This window comes from Helianthus annuus, chromosome 3 (assembly GCF_002127325.2).
Source record: "Helianthus annuus cultivar XRQ/B chromosome 3, HanXRQr2.0-SUNRISE, whole genome shotgun sequence".
Classification (NCBI taxonomy): domain Eukaryota; kingdom Viridiplantae; phylum Streptophyta; class Magnoliopsida; order Asterales; family Asteraceae; genus Helianthus; species Helianthus annuus.
Window position 1 is genome coordinate 166,860,824 of NC_035435.2, and position 27,164 is coordinate 166,887,987.

At 38.3% G+C, this 27,164-nt stretch overlaps 1 long non-coding RNA gene across 1 annotated transcript; it reads left to right on the forward strand.

Moving 5' to 3' along the window:
* The first annotated feature begins 780 nt into the window (after positions 1–780).
* Positions 781–5,782, forward strand: LOC110930557. The gene is made up of 3 exons (XR_002587918.2): positions 781–917; positions 5,291–5,344; positions 5,608–5,782. It is a non-coding gene; the product is annotated as an uncharacterized LOC110930557 (long non-coding RNA).
* Positions 5,783–27,164: the final 21,382 nt, after the last annotated feature.

A 27,164-nucleotide genomic window follows, 5' to 3' on the forward strand; every position in this document is an offset into this window, starting at 1 on the left:
AATACATTTGGTATTTAATGATATGTATTCGTCAGGGTCGGGTCGGGCAACATGTCGCATCAGAATAAGTAACATAAAAAGGTTATTTTGATTCTAGTTAAAACGGGTTTGGGTCAAACTAATTTTAGGACTGAAAATGTAACTTAATATTTAATATTTATTAAAAGGTGGAATTTAATATTTAATATTTACATTTTAAATTTGTTTTATTCAGTTTTTTCTTTTTTTAATAATATGTATTCATTTTCTTTTAATAATACGATTGATATTTAATAATACGATTGATATTTAATAATATGTATTGGTAGGGTCAGAGTGGGCATCATGTCGCGTCAGAACAAGTCACACAAAAATGGTTATTTTGGTTCGAGTCAAAACAGGTATAACCCCGGTGAAATTTTCGAACCTTTGATATTTGTTCTAAATATTCGTTAATACAAACATAATTTTAACTTAGTGTCATTACTGGAACAAATCTAAGTATTATATACCTTGAAACCTTCCTAAATTTAATTGAGTGATTAGAATCGTCAAAACACCAAACTCAAAGTCTAGGTACTAAAAATACCAAAAACCTTAAGTTACCATGTTGTGCTACCTAGCAAGACACAAATCATCTCCTAAGACACCCATGAACATTTGTCTTGCCCATGTTTTGGCGCTTTTCACTATTTTGCCACACTTATTCTAGCCTTGACACATAAAGGGACACTAATCCTCATCTGACACTAATCCTCATCTTAGAACACCTTGGGACATTTGTCTTGATCTTCTCAAACTTTCTTAGCTATAAATACCCCTTTGAACCTTCATTTTTCTTCCCACCTTTCATTCAAAAACACAAGTCTTGTGTGAGCTTCTTAATGTTTTCCTTGGGAGCTCCCCTTCTAGTCTTTTTAAAGAGTCCTCTAAAGCAAGTAAGTATCCTTCTTCTTTAGTTCTTTCCTTAAGCTTTTATTTTTATAGATTATTTCCGTCCAAACCCATATTTTTACGCATAGTAAAAATACAACGAAAACACATAAATGTTTTTCCTGTTTTGGACAGATTTTGTGTTGTCACTTTGAACGACCATAACTTGGTCAAAACTTAACCAAATGAAGTAAACTCTTACTTCATAATTAAGTACATCGAAAAATATTTTCAATAATATATTATACACTTAAAAACACTTTCGTTTGGACCCTCAACTGTTTTAAACCAAACCGAAGGTCAAAACTGAATGATCTGCAAAGATCCACAGTTTTGACCATTTACCGGGTTCCAAACAAAAAGACTTTCTAAATGAAAGTTGTAGATCACATTCTAATTTTGTAGACTGGAAGTTTTTATAATTTTTTGATAACATTTAATATTTTTAACATATTTTACAAAAACAACACAGAAGGCTGTCAAAATTTTCTATCTTCTAAAAACATCTAAACTTCTTCAAAGTTACGATGTTTCCATAACCTACATTCATCCACAAACATTATCACAAGAAAACTTTGACGAACAAATCCATATTTCTAGAAATGTAACATCCATCAAAACGGATCCCCGAAACCCGACCTGCAATGAAAACTAAATCCGGAATATTTTAAATAGAAAGCAAGACTCTATTATTCTTGTTGTTTTGGATTTTGTTCACTGGTCAAAGTAAAATAATAAATAATTAATAATTAACTAGAAAGTTTGAAAATATATATTTTAAAGTTAAAACAATTTAACCCCACTAGCTTCGCTAAAATATGTAAAAGAAATCGTTCAACACAATTAGTGTTTTATCAAGTTAAGTTTGATCTTTCAAGGGTAATCAACTAATCAAGTTACTTAAACTAATAAGCTAAGTTAGATAAAATATTAACCAAGTTAATATATATACCTTAGTTAATTGGTTATATAACTAGGGGGTCTTGTTCTGTCAATATCTTAAACCTATTAAACACAAGGGCCTTGTGGTCATAATATGTAAACTATTATATAAATTTAAGGAAAAAAAAAACGTTGCTATTGGGACTCGAACCCGAGCCAACTCGGTTAACACTTCACGCGATGACCAGCTGCGTTGCAGCATTAAATGCAAATACTTTAAGATTGAATTTTATTTATTTACTCTTAAGCTGAGCTACAGCTTCCTTTTTTCTTCGATGGAACATCAATGACGCGACCCAACCCCGTAACCCAACCCGATCCGACATTTATGACTAAAAAACGCAACGATTAAGCCTTGTTTTGACCTTAATTGATTCGTATTCATGGAGAACTCGGTTACACCTCGTTTAAACGAATTTAATTGCAACATAAAGCATAATTTAAGTCTTAACATGATTACCATCAAAGCACCTAGAACATCAAACGTATTTTTAAGGATTTCGGGAAAATTAACCTATATTATTGGCACCTATCGGTCCCAAACATCTTTACACAATATATCATATCATCAAGAACCTGCAAATTCTTATCCAAGATCAATGATAGAGGGCTATATTATTGGCACCTCATTAGATTTTCAAGCTCTACAATACTCCTCTATCAATTTCTATGATAGATGGCTTAATCTGTACGTATTTTAAATACCCAATTTCTAGGGTTCTTGATGATAAAAATTGAAGCTTTTTGTCTTAGGCTTGCTTTTTGATTAAATTGATCATAGGGTTTTGTTCGTCAGCATATTAGATTAGTTTGGTACATTTTTGGGAATTTTTAGGATTCGTTTGGTTATGCTATTTATTTTTATTGCAAAAATATATAAAAGGGTACATTTTTGGGAATTTTTAGGATTCGTTTGGTTATGCTATATATTTTTATTGAAAAAAATATATGAAAGGGAAATATATAAAATACGAAAACAACTAAACTAGATATCATGAATTTAATCGCAAGTTCAAGATTTAGAGATGTCATAGATTTTATGATTTTTGGATTATAATCAAGTCAATGAAAATAATTATTTTAAAGTTGGCATTTTAATTAATAAATGATTGTTATATTAAAAGGGTGATTTTTGACACAATGATACTTTATGATGAACTAGTTGTTTACCATGCGCGTGCGTTGCAGCGCGCTAAACCAAATCGTTCTATAAGAATGACAAAACATGTCAAATAACAAAAAGTAGCTCGAACTAAAACGTAACGTATTTTCGGTACCGGTTCGGCACCGGTGTTCACCGACTTTTACCCTCAAATACCGGTGTTGTACCAGTACCAACCGGTACCGAACCGTACCAGGTATATTCGGTACCGGTACATACTTTTGGGGATTTCGGTAACGGTATTTTCGGTACCGATTGGTACCGAGCTCATAAAATCCTGTAACAACGTAGCAATACAAGTAATTGCACAGTTTAGATTACCTTTTATACACACAGTAAGTAAACTGACTGACATCATTCTTCAAACGATTCGAGATAAACGATGCGTAACCAGTCATATCCGGCATCGTGGAGTGCATTAAAAAGGGAGCAATTGGACGATTGGATGCTGGGCTAGGTGTTTCTTGGAATGCCCACGGATTGTTCGGGTCAAAACCTCGATTATGAGGATTCATTTTTTCGTATTGTGGTTGGATGAGAATTTTTTTTAAAAATAAGATAGAGATCATTATAGAAGAGGTGGAGTAGTTGTGGTAAAAAAATGAATAGAAGTGTGAGTATTTATAGTGAATAGATATTTTTTTTAAACACATAGCCGTTGGCCAACGGCTAGCCCAAACGGCTACTTGTCTTGGCCAATGAGATCCCACCATGTCATCTTGATAGCCCCGCCCAACGCCCGGGCTGAAACCCCCGCCCAAGAGGCCACGCCGAAACCCAAGCCCACCCGGGGTGGTGATTTGGGCGTTTGTACCCAACCCACGCCACAACCCCCGCCCCATACCCCATATTCTAATATTTCCTAGATCTTTTTTTTTAACACATAGCCGTTGGCCAACTGCTAGCCCAAACGGCTACTTGTCTTGGCCAATGAGATCCCGCCATGTCATTTTGATAGCCCCGCCCAACGCTCGGGCTGAAACCCCCGCCCAAGAGGCCACGCCGAAACCCAAGCCCACCCGGGGTGGTGATTTGGGCGTTTGTACCCAACCCACGCCACAACCCCCGCCCCATACCCCATATTCTAATATTTCTTAGATCTTTTTTTTAACACATAGCCGTTGGCCAATGGCTAGCCCAAACGGCTACTTGTCTTGGCCAATGAAATCCCGCCATGTCATCTTGATAGCCCCGCCCAACGTCCGGGCTGAAACCCCCGCCCAAGGGGCCACGCCGAAACCCAAGCCCACCCGGGGTGGTGACTTGGGCATTTGTACCCAACCCACGCCACAACCCCCGCCCCATACCCCATATTATAATATTTCCTAGATCTATCTTTTTTTTTTAACACATAGCCGTTGGCCAACGGCTAGCCCAAACGGCTACTTGTCTTGGCCAATGAGATCCCGCCATGTCATCTTGATAGCCCCGCCGATCGCCCTGGCTGAAACCCCTGCCCAAGGGGCCACGCCGAAACCCAAGCCCACCCAGGATGGTGACTTGGGCGTTTGTACTCAACCCACGTCACAACCCCGCCCCATACCCCATATTCTTATATTTCCTAGATCACTATTGATTTAGTTTGTTTTAATTAATTGAAATCACTATTTATTTAATTAATATATATTGAATTTACTGTTCATTCAGTTTATTTTCTATTAGTATATAATTCTTCATACAATTTTGATATTTAAAAATACACTTTTACCATTATATTGTAAATTTAACATTGATATTTAGTTGGTATAACTTGTAAAATTTCTAATGTATAAATTGTCATGTTTAGTTTTTTTTTTTTGTTTTTTTTAATCACAATATATATTTGTTATGGACTTATGAATTTATTTGTACCTTTATTTTATATATCACAAAAAGATAGTTAGACATAATTGTTGAATTTTAAGGTTTGGTATAGAAATCTTAAAAGTATATTGTAAAATAATAAATATCAATATATTATATTATTAGGTTATGTTTATATTGTAACATTTAGTATTTAATTTTTACATATATACTAGGGTGACTTTCCATCTTTCGAGTTTTCCCAAATCGTTCGGTGTTTTACAAGATTAAGCAGGAACGCAACCAATGAGTAGATTCGACTCTTTTCCCCCTTTTTGCCATTAACTCTTTTGGGGTGTATCTCGTGCTTGATTTCAAATTTATTATTTAAATTGATAACATGTTATTCGATGTGTTTCTATGTGTCACTTGTTGCTAATTTCTATTGTTTCTCTATACGTGCATCTATGTCTTACTCGCTTTGTGTCACAGGTTCGCGTGGATCCACCTGACTGACCGGTTCCCCACGGCCATGGGTCGAACTCGGTATTGCCATCATTGTTTCGTAGATTCGCCTTTCGGGGCTTGAATCTCTCTATGTGTCATTTGTTACTATTATTACTATGTTGTGTTGCTTATGATATTTGTGATGTATCTTGTTGTAATGTATGTCATAGTTTCACATTTCTAAACACATGTTATAAATACCGTTATTCAAAAAAATAATATTTCAAAAACGTTTTTAAATAAAAACCGAATCTATTCACCAACATGTTTGTTGACCCAAAACTCTTTTACGCGTGATACAGGTACACAAGGGTGGGCGGATTTTGAGTTGAAGACACGTAGGACTGCCTTAGTAATAAACCGGATATGTTATGTTTCTTTTATTTATTTGAATAAGAATCTTGTTGTTAATATTTGAATTCTATGTTATGTGTGACAATTTAATATTGATGCTTTAAATACTTTAAATTTTAAATAGTTGTTATCAGCTTTGAGCAATCAGTCATGCCCCGTACCATTCCGCTGCGGGTCGGGGTGTGACAAGAAACACTTGAGATTTGCGAGTACGTGTAGAAACATCATCTAAGCAACCTGTGAGTACATAGTCCCCACTTTTCCGTTTTCAAATTATTTTGGGGTGATTCATATGTGCTAAGCATTTTCTCAAATAATATGTATGGCATATGTGTATACTAAGTGCTCTTTGTGTGTACAATTTATGTGCTGAAACAAAGTACAAATCCGAAATCCTTGTCGGATGCTCAAAGTAATATTTTAAATCCTTGATTGGATTTCTAGAAGTACTTTCACAAGTTCTTGGTTGGTTTCTATGCTAAGTGTTTATGTGCAAATCATTTATGGTGAAACAAAGTACAAATCACAAGTTAGATCCTTGTTGGATTCTCAAAGTACCATTCTAAATCCTTGATTGGATTTCTAATACTACTTTCACTAGCCCATCACGATTTCTATGTTTGTGTGTGAAGTCGTGTGGCATTATAACATAGAATATAAAAGTGATTTAGAATAACGAGACGAGTGTAATACGATAAGGGCATGGTGGATACGTCGCTGGTACTTCCTATATATAAGTGCCCTTATTGTATTACCCATCATAGCGTTATCCAAATCACTTGAATACTCTATGTTGTGATGAAACAAAGTACAAGTGAAACAAAGTATAACGTGCAATTTTGTTAACACAAATTTCTTGGTTTTATACATAATGCCATCCACAATACACTTTTGTCACAAAGTTTTACTATCAAATACGATGTGTTGCAATACTAAACTTTTTGCCATACATTGGCTACAAAAATCTATTTTCACTCGTCAACTCATGTAGTTGGACAATGTATTGCAATAACAAACTTTTGCTATATACTTGTCCACAAAACCTATGTCACTCACCAACATTATTGTTGATCGTCTATTTTCACATATGTTAAAGGTATCGACATTTCAAGCATGCTACACATAGTAACACACTCGAGCCTTAGATTGCTTTTAAATTTAAAAACAATTACTTGTACTCCTTTGTGTTTGTAAAACAATGTAAGCAATATAATAAAACTTTAGTACCATGTGTTGTGAACAATTTATAACGTAACTCCCCGACGTTTCCGCCACAAGTTCCACGTAGCCGGGGTGTTGCAACAGGTTCGTATCATTAGTTCGTTGAATCTATAATTTCGATTTTGAATTTCTTTAATTCATTTTTATTTCAATAACATGTTTGGTATTTAATAATACGTATTGGTCGAGTCGGGTTGGACAACATGTCGAGTAAGAATAGGTCACATGAAAAGGGTTATTTTTTTCGACTCAAAAAAGTCGGATCAAAATAGTTTCGGGTAAGAACATATCACAATATCTAATATTTATTACTTAGTTGAATTAGATATTTTAATTGAAATTTTATTTTATTAATTTTTCTTTTAGTAATACATTCGGTATTTAATAATACGCATTGGTACGATCGGACACCCATGTCGTGCCAGAACAGGTCTCATAAAAAGAATTATTTGGTTCGAGTCAAAACGGGTTCGTGTCATTAATTAGTTGAATTTATTATTTTGATTTTTTACATTTAGTTTATTCATTTTTATTTTACAATACATCTGGTATTTAATTATACGTATTGGTCAGACATCATGTCCCGTCAGAACAGGTTACATAAAGTCAAAACGGGTTTAGGTCAAAATAGTTTCGGGTCAGAATATGTCATATAATAAGTAATATTTATTAAGGGTAAAGTTATTCTACAAAGTCTTCTAAATCTACGAAGGGTACAAAGATATAATGAACACAAGATATAATACAATGCCAAAGAAAAAAGATACAATGAATCGCAAAAAAGACACAATGACGGAAAGAAAAAAAAACACAATGCCAAATAAAATGACACAATGATTTAAACAAAAATTCTAAAATCAACCAGAAAAAAATAATAATCCAAAAGCGTAAACGTAAAATCTAGAATCATAGAGATCGACGAGACGATTCCAATACCATTAGAATGAGTTTTGTCACACCCCCAAAAATACCACCCTGGGAGTGTCCCTGCTAGGCGTGTGACAAACCAATAACGAGCCACCAATCATATTGAACTCATGATAAGTTTGTAAATAATACCAATTATTAAAGAATTATACCAATAATAAGTTTAGTAAATCCCAATAAGTTCAGCGGAAGCAAAATAGAAAACTAAAGTCAAACAGTATCAATAAGCCAAGTTATAATATCAAGAACGTCTCATGAATCACTTCAGTCGACCCATGACCACTCCAGCTTCCTCAGACAGCAAGTTCCTCAACCCAGAATACCTAACGATCTGCGAGCATGCAACAAGTGTATCAGACAAAGCTGGCGAGTTCACAGTTTATGAAAACGTTGTTACCAAGAGTTTATTGCAGTTCATTAACAAAATAAAAGTGATATTGATAAACAAGACGGCTCCTGATGTATGTTTTGCCCTTTCCCCAGTGCTCCTATCAAAGCACTGGGCCCGACTGGGTACTTAGTTCACAACCGTCCTCCCCGGTACGGTGTGAGGGTGCCAAACCTAAGTAGCGCTATCAACTAATCCCCCGTTATCTCCCCGGTAACAAAAGATGGGACTTAAGAGTGATAGAATGAGAATATTATCAAATATACCAGTTTTACCCAAAAGACTTATCCCTCCCCGGGATACCCACGGACTGTCCCAACCACCGGGACGCATGCTCAAAAGTAGTGAATTCACCTTTGGTTTGCTCGGTAAGATTAGGTACTCGATTATCAGTTAGTCAAACACGTCCTAAAATAGTTATTAACAACAATCAGTCAGTAGTGCACCTAATCCACACGTTTCACATACAAGCATCCCTTCTTCGCATATTGCAAAAGCAAGATACAGGTAACACACACACATGGTTCCATCCCAATCAATTTACACATCGGTTAAATATCATTAATTATTCTTTATCCTTGTTTACTCAAACAGTAACACAATCATACACATTAAATCAGATGAAGCTAACTAAATCTTGCAACATATGTTACCGAACCATTAGTTCAACACACCTCAATTAACAAAAGACACAATGTTTAATAGCTTGCAATTTATACTGCACTCACTTAACATAACCAAATTACCTAACCTGTTTGTCATGGCCCAGTTAACCTATCCACCAATTAAGATGAAGTGGGCTTGCCTGAAGCCTCGTAGCCACGCAGCCCAGCTGCACCATAGCAGGCTATGCACCCCCTAAACCCTTCGGCCCAATAACTAGCTACATAACATCACCACACTATCGTTCCATTCACTTAATCTAATCGGCCCACCAGGAAGTTCATCCCATTGTCTTTGTGTGGCCGGTTGGGCCGTCCAATTATAACAGCCCGTTTCGTATTATATGGTGCGGCCCATTCCCCAATTCAATCCATCCAGTAGGTGGAACACGTTATAATCCAATCAACATCACATGTTATCAATCAGATCATATGCTATCGATTCAGGTTTCAATGAAGAATTTCAACATGTCACACTAAGGATTAACGTAGTAGTTCATACATATTCCCTAGCCGACCGAATCGGATCGAGTACTATAGTTCAATCATTCCGACATCATGGTTTGCACATACAGTCGTGAGTTAACATAGATTCGAAATCGAGCAAAACTATATGAAAGATAACAACATAATTATTTCCTCATGCATATAACACTTTGATCCATACAAAACGAAACTACACATAACGACACAATTAACAACCCTACTCACATGAAAACCAAACCTATTATTATTATGTCAAGATTACACGATCAGATCACAATTACACACATCATAGAGTATGATTCATTGATTCAACATTATGTTAATTGGCCCAACATGCAATATATTACTAATTAACCACCATCACTACTCGTTCATGCATACACGCTGGACTTGCATCATAACAACATAAAAGAACAATCCAATTATTAGTTATCATAGGAGGAATTTACTAACCAAGCTTTTTTTTTTTTTGACTAACAGAATGCTATCTTCACGAGGGGGGAGGGGTAGCCTGCTACCGTCGCCAATCACAGGAGGGGTAGGGTTTTGATTTGGTTTGTGTTTCAAGTTTCCTCCAAAAAGCACATTACGTAACATATAAAATAGGGGTTTGGGTTTCGGGCCTAATCTATGTGTATGTGGGCCGATATTAACAATGTGGGGGGAAGGGGGGGGGGGGTAATTTTCTAAGTTAGTTAATTGGCACATAAGAGCGTTCTAACGGCTTCATGCCGTTAATCAGTTAAGCATATGTTACACATACCTAGTCACGTTATACATATAGCAAGTATATCACATACATTAATGTTTAACAATTTTTATCGTCGAAAGAGATATGAAAGGAAATAATCCGAAAACGGAATCACGTGACTAAGAGATACTGAGAGATACCGACCTTGAAAGTTCGGATTGTCACAAGTTTAATAGAAGTCTATTCAATACCCTTCCCACGAATTTTTATTTTTAGGAGACTATATATTTGAAAATTTTCCAATTTATTAATTAGTTGAATTTAAATTTCTTTAATTCATTTTTCTTTTAATAATACATTTGGTATTTAATAAATGTATCTGTTTCTCTTTTAATAATACGTTTGGCATTTAATTATACGTATTGGTTGGGTCTGGCCGGGGAGTATGTTGGGCCAGACTAGGTAGGCCACCTAAAGAGATTATTTTGGTTTGAGTCAAAGTGTGTTCAGTTGAAAACAATTTCAAATAACATGTCATATAATATTTAATATTTATTAATTAGTTGAATTTAATATTTTAATATTTTAATTTCTTTTGTTTATTTTTCTTTTAGTAATATGTTTAGTATTTAATAATATGTATTGACTGGATCACTTACACATACAGATTATTTTAAAATCTAACATACCCATAGCACCGCGCAGGCTCAATTACTAAGCACCCTTGACACCTAGATATCCTTATTTGTTGGGTAATAATACGTGATCTTGTATTAAATATCTCGTCTTTAATACTAAACTAGGTGTAGCACCCGTGTAACCACACAGGTAGGTTTAGTAATGATCAAAATGAAATACTAAAAAACAGATTATAATATATCATTTAAATTTTGGTCTTTAGTTATATATCTTTATAAAGTAATGTTAAAAACAGTATGTGTGACCACACGGGTAGCTTTAATAACCATCGAAATAGATTATAATACATCATTTATATTGTTTGTATTTAATACAACTAATTAAATGTTATTGATCAGTTCAATAAAGCCCCTTATATTTGATCCAATTAAGCTTAAAAATAGATTAGATTTTGTAGGCCCATTAAAACCCTTATATCAAATCCGGCCCCAAATTCTAATCACTCATCTACCGTTCCATTTCCATCTCCGAACTTCGAAGGGCGACAAACCAATGACAGGGAGTGTTAAAGATTTTTCCTTATCAGCAAAAGGTAATCGAAAACGTATTGATTCGATTTTGTTTTTCTGAAATCTTTGCTTCATGTAATTTTTTATACCACGCTTGCATGTATGATTTTTGATCTTAGGTTTGTTCTTTTATATGAACTGTAATTTGTGATCATGTTTGTTTATTTGATTTGTTATACTTCAGATTCCATCATATGAATGTTCGTATTGATGTTCGATTGAAGTTTTTACTTTTGTATGGATGTTCGATTGAGGTGTAGATATTTAGGGCTATGTTAAAAATGATTGTTTATCAGTTGTCGTATAAAGATTTTTTAAGATTATGATGTTTAGTAAACTTTCAGTTCGTGTTCCTGACAGATTTTATCAGATTATATTTCACATGTTTGGGGTTTTGTATCACACTGTCAAAAATAGAAACATATTAATAAGCTTTAGAAACTCTCGGCATCGAAAATAACATTTGGTATTTCACATTGTTGACATTGAATATACCCAAATAACCTTTTAACGTTATATAATGTAACACCTCGAATTTTTGTGTCCAATGATGTGTTAACACGTGTCATTTGATTACACGTGGCATCCATAATAAACAAAGGACTAATTTTGACAAACCTTGAAAGTATATAAATTCGAGGGTTATAAATGTCAACAACGGTAAATATACTGTATAGTAACCCTAAATAACGCTTGAACCTTCAAACGAATAAATCATAGATCGTACGGAAGCGAAACGCGGAAGAAGGTGAGAGATTACGAGCTACAGGGGTTAACTGTGTCAACATGTTTAATATTACCTCTGAGTGACCCTTTAACGTTCCCAAGGCTTCGTAACAGTATTACACGCTCACTAGAATATACTGTATAAATTCCGCGAAGTTCCGTCTTAAAACGAAAGAGTTATACTCAAATTCGTATGAGAAGGGTTAAAAGCGTCAACAGTGAAAGTTAAGGCTTTCCAAATAATTAATAAACTAAACGGGGACTTTATAAAGCGGGTAAATAACACGAGGCCCCTATCGGTAAATAACCGAGGGCCAAACCGCGAAGTTACCCCTTCAAACCCGAAAGGTCAGGTAAATCATTACGAAAGATTTCGTTATTAATTACCAGGATTTCGTAATCATTTCAAAAGATTTTAAAAATCTGAAAAACAGGCCCCACGCGACCCGCATTGCATTTGTGGTTAAGTTGAGGCGGGCCGCGAGCCTCCTCTTTTACTCGCCTGGTATTTAAATCCCAGGCGGCCCGCATTAGAAACGCATGGAACTCCCATGCGGGCCGCATTAGACGCCCAGATGCAGAATGTTTGGACAGACTTGCCTTTTGAGCTTGTGAACGATCAAATCTTCAATTAATGAAGCATGGGCGCCCCCTACTCGACCCATACACCTTAGGGACACCTGCCCATGATCCATGATCAAATGTAGGCTGAGTTGTGATGATCTTGAGGTCCTTTGAGCACTATAAATAGCAATGTTGTGGTTACAACATTCACACAACTCAAACAACTCATCTACTGATCATTCTAAGCTCTCAAGTCCTTTTCTCTGCTCTATAAGCAAGAACACACTTCTGTAAGTCGTTCATAACCATTTTGGTCATACATTTCCATAGTTTTAGCCTATAAACACAACCGTCGTAACTAACGGTCGTCATTACAATAACTTGCAAATGGTTCAGTCTTATGACGGATCAAAAGTAGTTTTGAGAAGGTAATTATGTGGGTAATAAACCTCTAAAAGGGTTCCCCCTGATCACCACTCTAACTATGTCAAATATCGAGTCAAACGTGCGGTTAAAAAGTCAACAGAAAGCTATTTTAGCGATTTATGCATAATCTGTAATGTATATGTTATGAAACCTGTTTTGACACTTATAAAACATGATAATAAGTATATAAACTTGTTTGCGCTCGTTTGAATCGACCATTTGCTATATTGAACCGGTTCGGAGCCGAATGTCGCAAAAGTTTGACTTTTGCTTTGACTTCAGTTCTGACCCGTTTTATTGAGGTATAGATATACCTTAGGACTCTCTTAGGACCAGGTTACATGATGGTATGAACCTCTGTGATCGGTTCATGAGTTATCCGAGTCTTTTGCGCATTTCCGTCATTCGCCTAAAAGTTGACCGTAACGGCCTTTATAAAATAAAACGAGTATTTCGGACACGTGAACGGACCATAACCTTGCTTATTAAATTTTAAGCATGTCCTTAAAGTTTCACGTCAATCCGAGGTCTAGAATGAGAGTTATGCTAAATGGCGCATTTAAAGTAAACTTTATTAATTAACGGCGCAATTAGCATAACACCTATCTAAACCAAGATTTCGTCACCAAAACTTTTACCCACTGTATTAAAATAATATTTTGGGAATTTTAAAGATTTTTAATAATTTTTACCTCGCTCATAACCTGCGGTTATGGCTACGGTTCGGTAAATACCGAATATGCCCTTTTTCGGCCAAAACATGAGTTCTACAAGGTCTTTTGACCCGATTCCAGTTGCTACTGGTTTTAAATAATAAATAAAGTATTTTAAGCTTTATAAGCTGTTCGGGAAACTCAGATTTCCTGTAGAACTCGAAAAGCTCTTTAAAAGTCTTTAAAATGACCGAAAAGCCCCTACGGGGCATAATATTAACTTAAACTCGTTACGGGCATCACGGAAGGTATCCTACTGATACCACAACCCATTCAAGGCATATTGACTTAGGAAATAAGCGTACGACTCTCATGGTTAACCGGTTCGCCTATTGCGCGCACGGTTCGGCTTATGAAACTAGTTTTCATAAATTAGCCGATACGGGTCAAATTATATTATTTGAACCCCAAAATCCAGAGTGTGAACCATTAACCCGTATAAAACAAGTCTCTGAACTTGTTGGGTCAGAATCACACTCCATTCTCGGTTTTCGCCTTTTCGCGCGATTAAACCATATCTATATATAACGGAACCTACCAGTCTAGGCTACGGCCATTATAACGACTCGTTAGGATTCTAAGAGGTTAATTAAAACCTTCGTTCCAGATTAGGAGCCCCAGTAAAAGCTATCGGTGATTTAATCCAAATTAAGGAAATATACTTGCAAAGGTAAATACTTTAACTTATTTCCCCTATATGGGCTTGGGTTACGGTATATTAATACCGCTTGATTGAGCATTATATTCTTCCATCGCTTAGGTGGTTAATTAAATAATATGATCGGCTCATTTAAACAGTTTTGTTGCTTAAAAGCCTTTGGGGGGTTTAATGACCGTTGTCCCGGATATCCTTGGCATCATTTTACGAAATGGCCACGACCATCGACATCCCGGTGTAGGCGTACACCCGGTATAAAGTGTCGACATTAATTTAAAAGACGTAGCCGTTGGTTTTTATACTAGGGTTTTACGCAAACGTGGTGTGTCTATAAATCTTTAACCCGGCACGACCCGGGCTACTGAACGCATAAAAGAACATGTAAAACGTTCACAAGATTTTATTATAATTTTCCCAAGTTATAAAAGAGTTTGTGCCTTGTGCATTCAAATCAATTTTAATAAACATTTTCAAATGTGTCAGTTGAATGTATTTACCAGTGTAAACTGACGTATTTTCCCCAAAAAGATTAAGTGCAGGTACTAGACGAAATTGGCTGGTATTAGCTGCCTAAGCATCGTACATAGTCTCGCAAACTCGATGCCGTATCTGAATGAACAATATTTATTTATTTTGATCCGCTGTGGATATATTCAACTTCTGTAATACATTTGATATTACAACCAGAGGTTGAAGTTTATATATTTATTTTAAGCTTCCGCTGTGCATTATATAATTGTGTGGTTTGACTATATTGTTGCCAACATCGTCACGGTAATCCCCCACCGGGCCCACCGGTGAGACACGTGGAAATCGGGGTGTGACAGGTTGGTATCAGAGCCAACATTGAGTGAATTAAACACCATAGTGTTTAATCTCAATGACACAATTGCACATACTTGAGTCTAGACAAGAACTTAGGACAAATTCGGATTAATACTCCTTTTTGTCTTTATTTTCCTTTCGATTTTTAATAAGTTTTGGAGCAGGAAAATGCCACCTGTTATATTCCGAGGAAGAGGAAGGGGAAGAAGAGGCAGAGGAGAAATCGTGACACATCACGATAACGAAGCTGGACCATCTGGTACAAGACATCCTTCGATGACACGGAGCGAAGAGCCACAACGACGAAGAGATCTTTACGAACCCGCGAGGCATTCCACCTCACACAGCTCGACGCCATCCTATCGGCACTCCTTTGGGCCAAACTCAGAAAATGATCCCAACAATCCACAACCTTCCTTCATACCTCTACAACGTTCGGTATCGCACCGAAATTATGACGACCCTACTCCATACTACATAGGTCAGTTTAATCCGGCTGACTACATACAAGAACCTTCAGGTTTTGTTCCACTAGGGCCACAAGACCACTTTTCTGAAGATCCCATGGAGGAAGATGGGGATCCTACTGAACCGGCTCGTGGTACGCCCACGCATCCGATAAAAGTCTCTGATGGGTCATCCTTCCATGGCACACCCTATCAGGGACCAGACAGTTTCCAAGCGTTGTTTGACCGACATGAGTGGTACTACACGCCACCTCAACAAACATCTCAACAACCGCGACATCCACAGGATCCCTCTGAGGATTCACGCTTTGTGGCAGTTACGCCACCACCTCCGCCACCGGCGCAACCAGTAATACCTGATCCGCCAAGGCGTAGGAGGACAAATGCTCGTATGTCTACACGAGGAGGAGGGGGTATCCACTTCAGCACTCCTCGACATTCTAGTAGTAGCCACTATCCACCACTACAAGAAGAAGGACCTTCAAGTCCTATACAGGAGGCGAACTCCGCACCAGCTGCACAAAATTCGCCACCATTTGGGTATGATCAACCCATACCTGCTTATACGGGTCCAACGGCGTACAACCCGTTCGAACCATCACAAGCACAATACAACTACGGTTATGAGCGCGACCCATATGTGGTGTCGGCAAGATATAATGCGCGCTACCCTGACGGAGCACATGGAAACATGGGACCACCGGACTACTCAGCTCATGGGTATCCAATACCTCCCAGACCTCCCGTTCCGCATCAAGTGCCACAACCACGTTTCTCTCCTCCTGAACAGGAAGAAATACTCCATCGACTAGATCGTGTGGAGAGAGAGTTCGAAGAAGAGAAAAAGAGCCACCGAGGATTTCTCAAGGGCTTGGCGAACCTACTAAAGGGCAAAAAGAAGAAACGTGACCATTAGCCCTTAATAGTCGTACTAATGAAATTTCTACTTTGAAATAAAGTCCCTGCGTGGACATTTATCGTATTCAGTCTCTACGAAGACTTATCTTTAGTCCTTACATGGACACCTATCTTATGCTAGTCCCTGCGTGGACTTGTCACTTATTTTATACCTCTAAGGAGGTATGTACTATTTGAAAGACCCGTTTAGGGCAATATGTAATTGTATTTGAGATTATGGAATGTATGTTATGAGTGTTGTTTTAATATGTATAAAATAAATCAAAACCATTCCTTTTATATTGATCTGCCTAAATAAAGAATCTTAAAAGGTGAAACCTAGCTTGGTATCTTTTAAGATCCAGTCAAGATGGTACGACCTAATTGAAAAGATTCTGATTCCCTGTTAACCTCTGTACGCATGTTAACAATCATGGCAGATGTGATTCATTAAAATCACACACGTCATTCTTATGCAATAATCCTTTAAGGATTTCAGAACCCAAATAAATGATTTATAAATCGTGGGTTAAATCACCAATGAAGTGATCAATATTATTAAAACATCCATTAGTGATGTAGTGCCTACGGGCCAATATTATTAAAACATCCATTAGTGATGTAGTGCCTACGGGCCAGTATTATTAAAACATCCATTAGTGATGTAGTGCCTACGGGCCAATATTATTAAAACATCCATTAGTGATGTAGTGCCTACGGGCCAGTATTATTAAAACATCCATTAGTGATGTAGTGCCTACGGGCCATTATTATTAAAACATCCATTAGTGATGTAGTGCCTACGGGCCAGTATTATTAAAACATCCATTAGTGATGTAGTGCCTACGGGCCAGTATTATTAAAACATCCATTAGTGATGTAGTGCCTACGGGCCAGTATTATTAAAACATCCATTAGTGATGTAGTGCCTACGGGCCAGTATTATTAAAACATCCATTAGTGATGTAGTGCCTACGGGCCAACCATATTAAAAACATCCATTAGAGGTGTAGTGCCTATGGGCCGTAATAATTGTCTTATAAAGACAAAAGGCAGTGGTAGTCTATGACTCTCTGTCAGAAAGAGGTAAGAGAACTACGGTTCAAACCTCTATGCCTTTGATTCTCTGAAATCTCGGCTAATATTATAAAACATCCTCGTGATTAGGCTTTATGCCGCCAATACTATTTATATAGCTGAAATAGGATGTATTCAAATCCTAATATGTAATGAAATAATAAGTTAACCAAATATGGTCTCTGTACCATGGTTGACAAATTTTCATAAAAGACAATTATATAATAATCTCCTAAATAAAATTTTGTTATCTTCTGTAACAGATTCAAGTTACAATGGCGGATCCCAATGGAGAGAACAGCCACACAAATGAAGATGACTATGACAATACGCCAGTACATCTGACAGGCGCACAACTGAAGGCTCTAATTGACAATGCTGTTCAGGCAGCTCTTGATCGTCAATATACTGAGTCCCAAGGCAGAACCGTGTCAAAACCACCCTCTAAACCAAAGACACACTCCAAACCACCCTCTGAACCCAAGAAAGATGACGACAAACACTCGTCCACTGAGCACAGCGTTCATCGCGATATAGAATATACTGATGCATCCAGTGCTAAGGGTTGCACCTACAAATACTTTGTATCATGTAAGCCCCGGGAATTTACAGGGGAGAAAGGTGCTGTTGATTGCATCACCTGGCTAGATGAGATGGACACTATAGTGGACATCAGCGGGTGTGCAGCGAGGGATGTGGTGAAGTATGTGTCCCAGTCTTTTAAGGGCGAGGCCCTGGCATGGTGGAGGGCGTTGGTGCAGGCATCTGGTAAGTCTGCTTTGTACAAGATGACATGGGAGGAATTTATTGCTCTCATTAAAGAAAACTACTGCCCTCAGCATGAGGTTGAGAAGATCGAGGCTGACTTTGTGTCACTGGTAATGACGAACCTGGACTGCCAGGCTTATTTGACGAGCTTCAATACGATGTCTCGCCTGGTTCCGTACCTTGTGACCCCAGAACCTCGAAGAATCGCCCGTTTTATTGGGGGCTTGGAGCCCGCAATAAAGGCGAGTGTAAAGGCCTCTCGGCCGACGACCTTCAGGTCAGTTACTGACCTTTCCTTGTCTCTCACCTTAGACGCTGTCCGTCTGAGGACACTAAGGAACAAGGAGGCTGAAAAGAGAAAACGTGAGGATGATACCTCACGAAGATCAGGGAAGAAGCACCGTGGAAACGGTGAAGGCAAAAGAGGGTCGGAGGCAAAGAAGGATGGGCAAACTGGTGAAAGGCCCAACTGTAAGATCTGCAAGAAACCCCACTCTGGGAAATGCAGATTTGCATCGAACTCACAGTCGCAATCAAAGACTCCTTCCTGTGGACTATGCAAGTCCAAGGATCATAAGACTGTGGAGTGCAAGAAAATCAAGGATGCAACCTGCTATGGTTGTAACGAAAAAGGGCACATCAAGAGTAACTGCCCTAAGTATGCCAAGAAGGCGGAAGAAACAAAGAAGTCGAATGCGAGAGTTTTTCGCATGGATGCAAAGGAAGCGGTCCAGAACGACAACGTGCTTACAGGTACTTTTCTCGTAAATAATATATTTGCAAGAGTACTATTCGATTCTGGCGCTGATAAATCCTTTGTGGACCAGAAATTTTGCCAACTACTAAATATGCCTATCAAAACTCTTGATATGAAATACGAGGTAGAGTTAGCAGACGGCACGATAGAAACCGTCTCAACTGTTCTAGAAGGATGTGAAATGTCCATTAAGAACCATTCTTTTCCTTTATCTCTACTTCCCTTCAAATTAGCGGGTTTTGACATAGTCCTAGGCATGGACTGGTTATCCCGTAATCAGGCCCAAATCATTTGCGGCAAGAGGCATATAGTGCTAAAGACTCCGAGTGGTGAATCACTTACCATTCGAGGGGATACGCAGTACGGATTGCCCGAAGACGTATCTATGCTGAAAGCTTCAAGGTGTTTGAACAGAGGCTGCGTAATTTACATGGCTCAGGTGATAATAGAAGAACCGAAGCCGAAGATCGAGGATCTTCCTGTCATTTCTGAATACCCCAAGGTTTTTCCCGAAGAACTACCTGGTTTGCCACCAGATAGACAAGTGGAGTTCAGAATAGACATCATTCCTGGAGCTGCCCCGATAGCAAGAGCACCTTACAGGCTAGCTCCAACGGAAATGAAAGAACTGAGGACCCAGTTGGATGAACTGCTGGCGAAAGGTTTTATCAGACCTAGTTCATCTCCCTGGGGAGCTCCTGTCCTATTTGTAAAGAAGAAGGACGGATCGATGCGGTTGTGCATCGACTACCGAGAGCTGAATAAAGTTACCATAAAGAACAGATATCCTTTGCCAAGGATCGATGATCTGTTCGACCAGCTGCAAGGAGCGAGCTACTTCTCAAAGATCGACTTAAGGTCGGGCTATCATCAGCTAAGGGTCAGAGATGAAGATGTACATAAGACAGCATTTAGGACTCGTTATGGTCATTACGAGTTCCTAGTGATGCCTTTTGGGCTCACAAATGCACCGGCTGCGTTCATGGATCTCATGAATCGCGTCTGCAAGCCGTATTTGGACAAATTTGTCATAGTCTTCATCGACGATATCCTTATATATTCCAAGAACCAAGCAGACCACGAGAAGCACCTTCGTTGCATTCTCGAATTACTACAGCGTGAGAAACTCTACGCCAAATTCTCGAAATGTGAATTCTGGCTACGAGAGGTTCAGTTTTTAGGGCACGTTGTAAGTAAGCGTGGTATCCAAGTGGATCCCGCTAAGGTAGAGGCAGTCATGAACTGGCAAGAGCCAAAGACGCCTACCGAAATCCGTAGTTTCCTAGGATTAGCAGGATACTACCGGAGATTTATTGAAAATTTTTCGAGGATTGCTGCGCCCTTGACTTCCTTGACCAAGAAGAAAGAAAAGTACATTTGGGGCCCAAAGCAGCAAGAGTCCTTCGAAATCCTGAAGCAAAAGCTGAGCAACGCACCTGTGTTGACATTACCTGAAGGTACTGATGAATTCGTAGTTTACTGCGATGCATCACACACGGGCATGGGGTGTGTGCTTATGCAGAAGGGCAAGGTGATTGCCTATGCTTCAAGGCAATTAAAAGTGCACGAAAAGAATTACACCACCCATGATTTGGAGTTGGGTGCCGTTGTATTTGCACTGAAGTTGTGGAGGCACTACCTTTATGGTATTAAATTTGTGATTTATTCTGATCACAAAAGCCTCCAGCACCTGTTCAACCAGAAAGAGTTGAACATGAGACAGCGCCGTTGGATGGAAACCCTGAATGATTATGACTGCGAAATCAGGTACCATCCCGGCAAGGCGAATGTAGTCGCCGATGCCTTGAGCAGAAAGGAAAGGGTAAAACCCATTCGAATCAATGCCAAGAGCATTGAAGTCAAGAACAACCTAATTGAAAGGATATTAGCTGCACAGCGAGAGGCTGTGTTGGAAGCTAACTATCCAAATGAAAAGCTGGGAGTAACTGAGGAGCAGTTGACTCTTAGCAAGGATGGAATCTTGAGGCTGAACGGACGTATATGGGTTCCGATTTATGGAGGACTACGAGATGTTGTTCTCCAGGAAGCCCATAGTTCCAAATACTCAGTTCATCCTGGTGCTGATAAGATGTACCAAGACTTAAAAGCAAATTATTGGTGGATAGGCTTGAAAAAGTCTGTAGCCGCCCACGTAGCAAAGTGCTTGACTTGTGCTCAGGTCAAAGCCGAGCACCAAAAGCCGTCTGGCTTGCTACAACAGCCTGAACTTCCCGAGTGGAAGTGGGAATGCGTAACTATGGACTTCATAACCAAGTTACCCAAAACCAGGAAAGGAAACGATACAATATGGGTCATAGTCGATAGGCTGACTAAATCAGCTCATTTTCTACCCATCAAGGAGACGTATAGCTCCGATATGTTAGCCCAACTTTATGTTGATAAGATTGTAGCCTTACATGGCATACCTGTGTCTATTATCTCCGACAGGGATACCAGATACACGTCTCACTTCTGGAAGAGTTTCCAGCAATCTTTGGGCACGCGTTTAAACTTTAGTACGGCTTACCATCCACAGACGGACGGTCAAAGTGAGCGTACTATACAAACGCTTGAAGACATGCTTCGTGCATGTGCGATCGATTTAGGTGGTAACTGGGATAAGAACCTACCCCTGATCGAATTCTCCTACAATAATAGCTACCACACCAGCATAAAGGCTGCGCCTTTCGAGGCATTATACGGTAGGAAATGTAGATCGCCTGTTTGTTGGGCGGAAGTAGGAGAGGTCCAATTATCGGGACCAGAGATTGTTTTCCAGACAACGGACAAGATTGTCCAGATCCGGGAACGTCTCAAGGCTGCCCGCGATAGGCAGAGGAGCTACGCTGATCCAAAGCGTAAGGATTTTCACTTCGAAGTGGGTGAAAAGGTATTACTTAAGGTGTCACCCTGGAAAGGTGTGATGCGTTTCGGCAAGAAGGGCAAGCTGAGTCCGAGATACATAGGACCTTTTGAGGTCATTGAACGTATCGGATCAGTTGCCTATAAGTTAAACTTGCCTGAAGAGCTCAATGGAATTCACAACGTGTTCCACATCTGCAATCTCAAAAAGTGCTTCGCCGATGAATCATTGGTGATTCCACACACAGATGTGCATATAGATGAGAGCTTAAAATTTATAGAAAAACCTTTGTCGATTGAAGATCGACAGGTGAAGAAGCTTCGCAGAAAACACGTACCGATTGTAAAAGTCAAATGGGATGCTCGTAGAGGCCCTGAATATACGTGGGAAGTCGAAGCTACAATGAAAGAAAAGTACCCTTATTTATTTAAGTAAATCTCGGGTCGAGATTTATTTTAAGGGGGTGAGGATGTAACACCTCGAATTTTTGTGTCCAATGATGTGTTAACACGTGTCATTTGATTACACGTGGCATCCATAATAAACAAAGGACTAATTTTGACAAACCTTGAAAGTATATAAATTCGAGGGTTATAAATGTCAACAAGGGTAAATATACTGTATAGTAACCCTAAATAACGCTTGAACCTTCAAACGAATAAATCATAGATCGTACGGAAGCGAAACGCGGAAGAAGGTGAGAGATTACGAGCTACAGGGGTTAACTGTGTCAACATGTTTAATATTACCTCTGAGTGACCCTTTAACATTCCCAAGGCTTCGTAACAGTATTACACGCTCACTAGAATATACTGTATAAATTCCGCGAAGTTCCGTCTTAAAACGAAAGAGTTATACTCAAATTCGTATGAGAAGGGTTAAAAGCGTCAACAGTGAAAGTTAAGGCTTTCCAAATAATTAATAAACTAAACGGGGACTTTATAAAGCGGGTAAATAACACGAGGCCCCTATCGGTAAATAACCGAGGGCCAAACCGCGAAGTTACCCCTTCAAACCCGAAAGATCAGGTAAATCATTACGAAAGATTTCGTTATTAATTACCAGGATTTCGTAATCATTTCAAAAGATTTTAAAAATCTGAAAAACAGGCCCCACGCGACCCGCATTGCATTTGTGGTTAAGTTGAGGCGGGCCGCGAGCCTCCTCTTTTACTCGCCTGGTATTTAAATCCCAGGCGGCCCGCATTAGAAACGCATGGAACTCCCATGCGGGCCGCATTAGACGCCCAAATGCAGAATGTTTGGACAGACTTGCCTTTTGAGCTTGTGAACGATCAAATCTTCAATTAATGAAGCATGGGCGCCCCCTACTCGACCCATACACCTTAGGGACACCTGCCCATGATCCATGATCAAATGTAGGCTGAGTTGTGATGATCTTGAGGTCCTTTGAGCACTATAAATAGCAATGTTGTGGTTACAACATTCACACAACTCAAACAACTCATCTACTGATCATTCTAAGCTCTCAAGTCCTTTTCTCTGCTCTATAAGCAAGAACACACTTCTGTAAGTCGTTCATAACCATTTTGGTCATACATTTCCATAGTTTTAGCCTATAAACACAACCGTCGTAACTAACGGTCGTCATTACAATAACTTGCAAATGGTTCAGTCTTATGACGGATCAAAAGTAGTTTTGAGAAGGTAATTATGTGGGTAATAAACCTCTAAAAGGGTTCCCCCTGATCACCACTCTAACTATGTCAAATATCGAGTCAAACGTGCGGTTAAAAAGTCAACAGAAAGCTATTTTAGCGATTTATGCATAATCTGTAATGTATATGTTATGAAACCTGTTTTGACACTTATAATACATGATAATAAGTATATAAACTTGTTTGCGCTCGTTTGAATCGACCATTTGCTATATTGAACCGGTTCGGAGCCGAATGTCGCAAAAGTTTGACTTTTGCTTTGACTTCAGTTCTGACCCGTTTTATTGAGGTATAGATATACCTTAGGACTCTCTTAGGACCAGGTTACATGATGGTATGAACCTCTGTGATCGGTTCATGAGTTATCCGAGTCTTTTGCGCATTTCAGTCATTCGCCTAAAAGTTGACCGTAACGGCCTTTATAAAATAAAACGAGTATTTCGGACACGTGAACGGACCATAACCTTGCTTATTAAATTTTAAGCATGTCCTTAAAGTTTCACGTCAATCCGAGGTCTAGAATGAGAGTTATGCTAAATGGCGCATTTAAAGTAAACTTTATTAATTAACGGCGCAATTAGCATAACACCTATCTAAACCAAGATTTCGTCACCAAAACTTTTACCCACTGTATTAAAATAATATTTTGGGAATTTTAAAGATTTTTAATAATTTTTACCTCGCTCATAACCTGCGGTTATGGCTACGGTTCGGTAAATACCGAATATGCCCTTTTTCGGCCAAAACATGAGTTCTACAAGGTCTTTTGACCCGATTCCAGTTGCTACTGGTTTTAAATAATAAGTAAAGTATTTTAAGCTTTATAAGCTGTTCGAGAAACTCAGATTTCCTGTAGAACTCGAAAAGCTCTTTAAAAGTCTTTAAAATGACCGAAAAGCCCCTACGGGGCATAATATTAACTTAAACTCGTTACGGGCATCACGGAAGGTATCCTACTGATACCACAACCCATTCAAGGCATATTGACTTAGGAAATAAGCGTACGACTCTCATGGTTAACCGGTTCGCCTATTGCGCGCACGGTTCGGCTTATGAAACTAGTTTTCATAAATTAGCCGATACGGGTCAAATTATATTATTTGAACCCCAAAATCCAGAGTGTGAACCATTAACCCGTATAAAACAAGTCTCTGAACTTGTTGGGTCAGAATCACACTCCATTCTCGGTTTTCGCCTTTTCGCGCGATTAAACCATATCTATATATAACGGAACCTACCAGTCTAGGCTACGGCCATTATAACGACTCGTTAGGATTCTAAGAGATTAATTAAAACCTTCGTTCCAGATTAGGAGCCCCAGTAAAAGCTATCGGTGATTTAATCCAAATTAAGGAAATATACTTGCAAAGGTAAATACTTTAACTTATTTCCCCTATATGGGCTTGGGTTACGGTATATTAATACCGCTTGATTGAGCATTATATTCTTCCATCGCTTAGGTGGTTAATTAAATAATATGATCGGCTCATTTAAACAGTTTTGTTGCTTAAAAGCCTTTGGGGGGGTTTAATGACCGTTGTCCCGGATATCCTTGGCATCATTTTACGAAATGGCCACGACCATCGACATCCCGGTGTAGGCGTACACCCGGTATAAAGTGTCGACATTAATTTAAAAGACGTAGCCGTTGGTTTTTATACTACGGTTTTACGCAAACGTGGTGTGTCTATAAATCTTTAACCCGGCACGACCCGGGCTACTGAACGCATAAAAGAACATGTAAAACGTTCATAAGATTTTATTATAATTTTCCCAAGTTATAAAAGAGTTTGTGCCTTGTGCATTCAAATCAATTTTAATAAACATTTTCAAATGTGTCAGTTGAATGTATTTACCAGTGTAAACTGACGTATTTTCCCCAAAAAGATTAAGTGCAGGTACTAGACGAAATTGGCTGGTATTAGCTGCCTAAGCATCGTACATAGTCTCGCAAACTCGATGCCGTATCTGAATGAACAATATTTATTTATTTTGATCCGCTGTGGATATATTCAACTTCTGTAATACATTTGATATTACAACCAGAGGTTGAAGTTTATATATTTATTTTAAGCTTCCGCTGTGCATTATATAATTGTGTGGTTTGACTATATTGTTGCCAACATCGTCACGGTAATCCCCCACCGGGCCCACCGGTGAGACACGTGGAAATCGGGGTGTGACATATAATATTTTAGTCTATTAGTTATACTCTTTTTAATTGCATTAACTAGAATAATCTTTTAACGTTTTTCATAAATAATGCTCATCAACTTAAAATCATTGTTGTTGATACATCTGTTGACTTTGGTTAACAGATGAATGAAAATATATGTTTAAAATCACTGTTGGGTTAAACAGTGTTTTGAGGAGAAAACAGTGGTTTGTCATTGGACAAACAGTGGTTTGACCATGGTCAAGCAGACTTTTGAACCACTAAGAGTCATAGTTTAGCAAATAGTGGTTTGACTTTGGTCAAATAGGCTAATAGATTTTTTTAAAAAAAAGTGGTTTGACTTTGGTCAAACAGTGGTTGCATACTAATGCTATTTCCTTTCATCATGTTCTCTCAGTTACTTACCATCTTTAAACGTTTTTCTATTCTTATAGAAAGATTTATGGTTTTGCTTGTTACATGACCGACAACCAAAGGAAATCTTTGGTTAGTATTTTAATCTCAGATATGTCGAATTTATTTTCTTTATAACATCATGTTAGACAGTTCTGATTTTAATATACTTATACATACGTTCTGCCAAAAAAGTATAAACAATGGATAAAAGAGTTTAACTATCCTGTTGGGTTTGTCAAAGTACGGACAACTAATGGGCAAGTCTTTGAAGTCAAGATATATGATATAGGAAACTTCTATTATCTCTATAATGGGTGGTATTCCGTAGTTCAAACTTTGAAACTACAAACTGGATCATGGCTCGTATTTCAGTATGAAGAAGCATTACAAAGTTTCCGGATATTTTATTTCTATGACAATATTGCATTTGCTCCATCTGATTATTTTTACTACAGACCCAATGGCTTTTTTGATAAACCTGATGCTATGGTATGTAGTTCGCAATCTGGGTTCGGTATATTTATTATTGTTTCTTATTTATTATGGTTCCGTATATGAAACTACTAATATTTTTTTTTCTCGTTGTAGCATATCAATCGTTTATTTGTACATCACAAGATGGACAATACCATTCCAAATTATCCGGTTGTTATTAGAGGTCCTGGGAAGCATAAATTTTTTGTTCGAATGGATGTTAGTGACAATCAGCTTTACATAACAACTGGATGGGGTCGGATTAAGAAGAAATTTTCACTAAGTGATGAACATCTTCTTGTGTTTGAAATGATTGATCTTCACACTTTTGATATGTCTGTTTTCAATTGTTCCAAGGATGCTGATTTAATCTTGCCACCAGAATTATATGCTGCTATTAAGGAAGAAGTGGTAGAAGAGGTTATCAGTATCTCTAATGGTGAAGATGCGGATGACA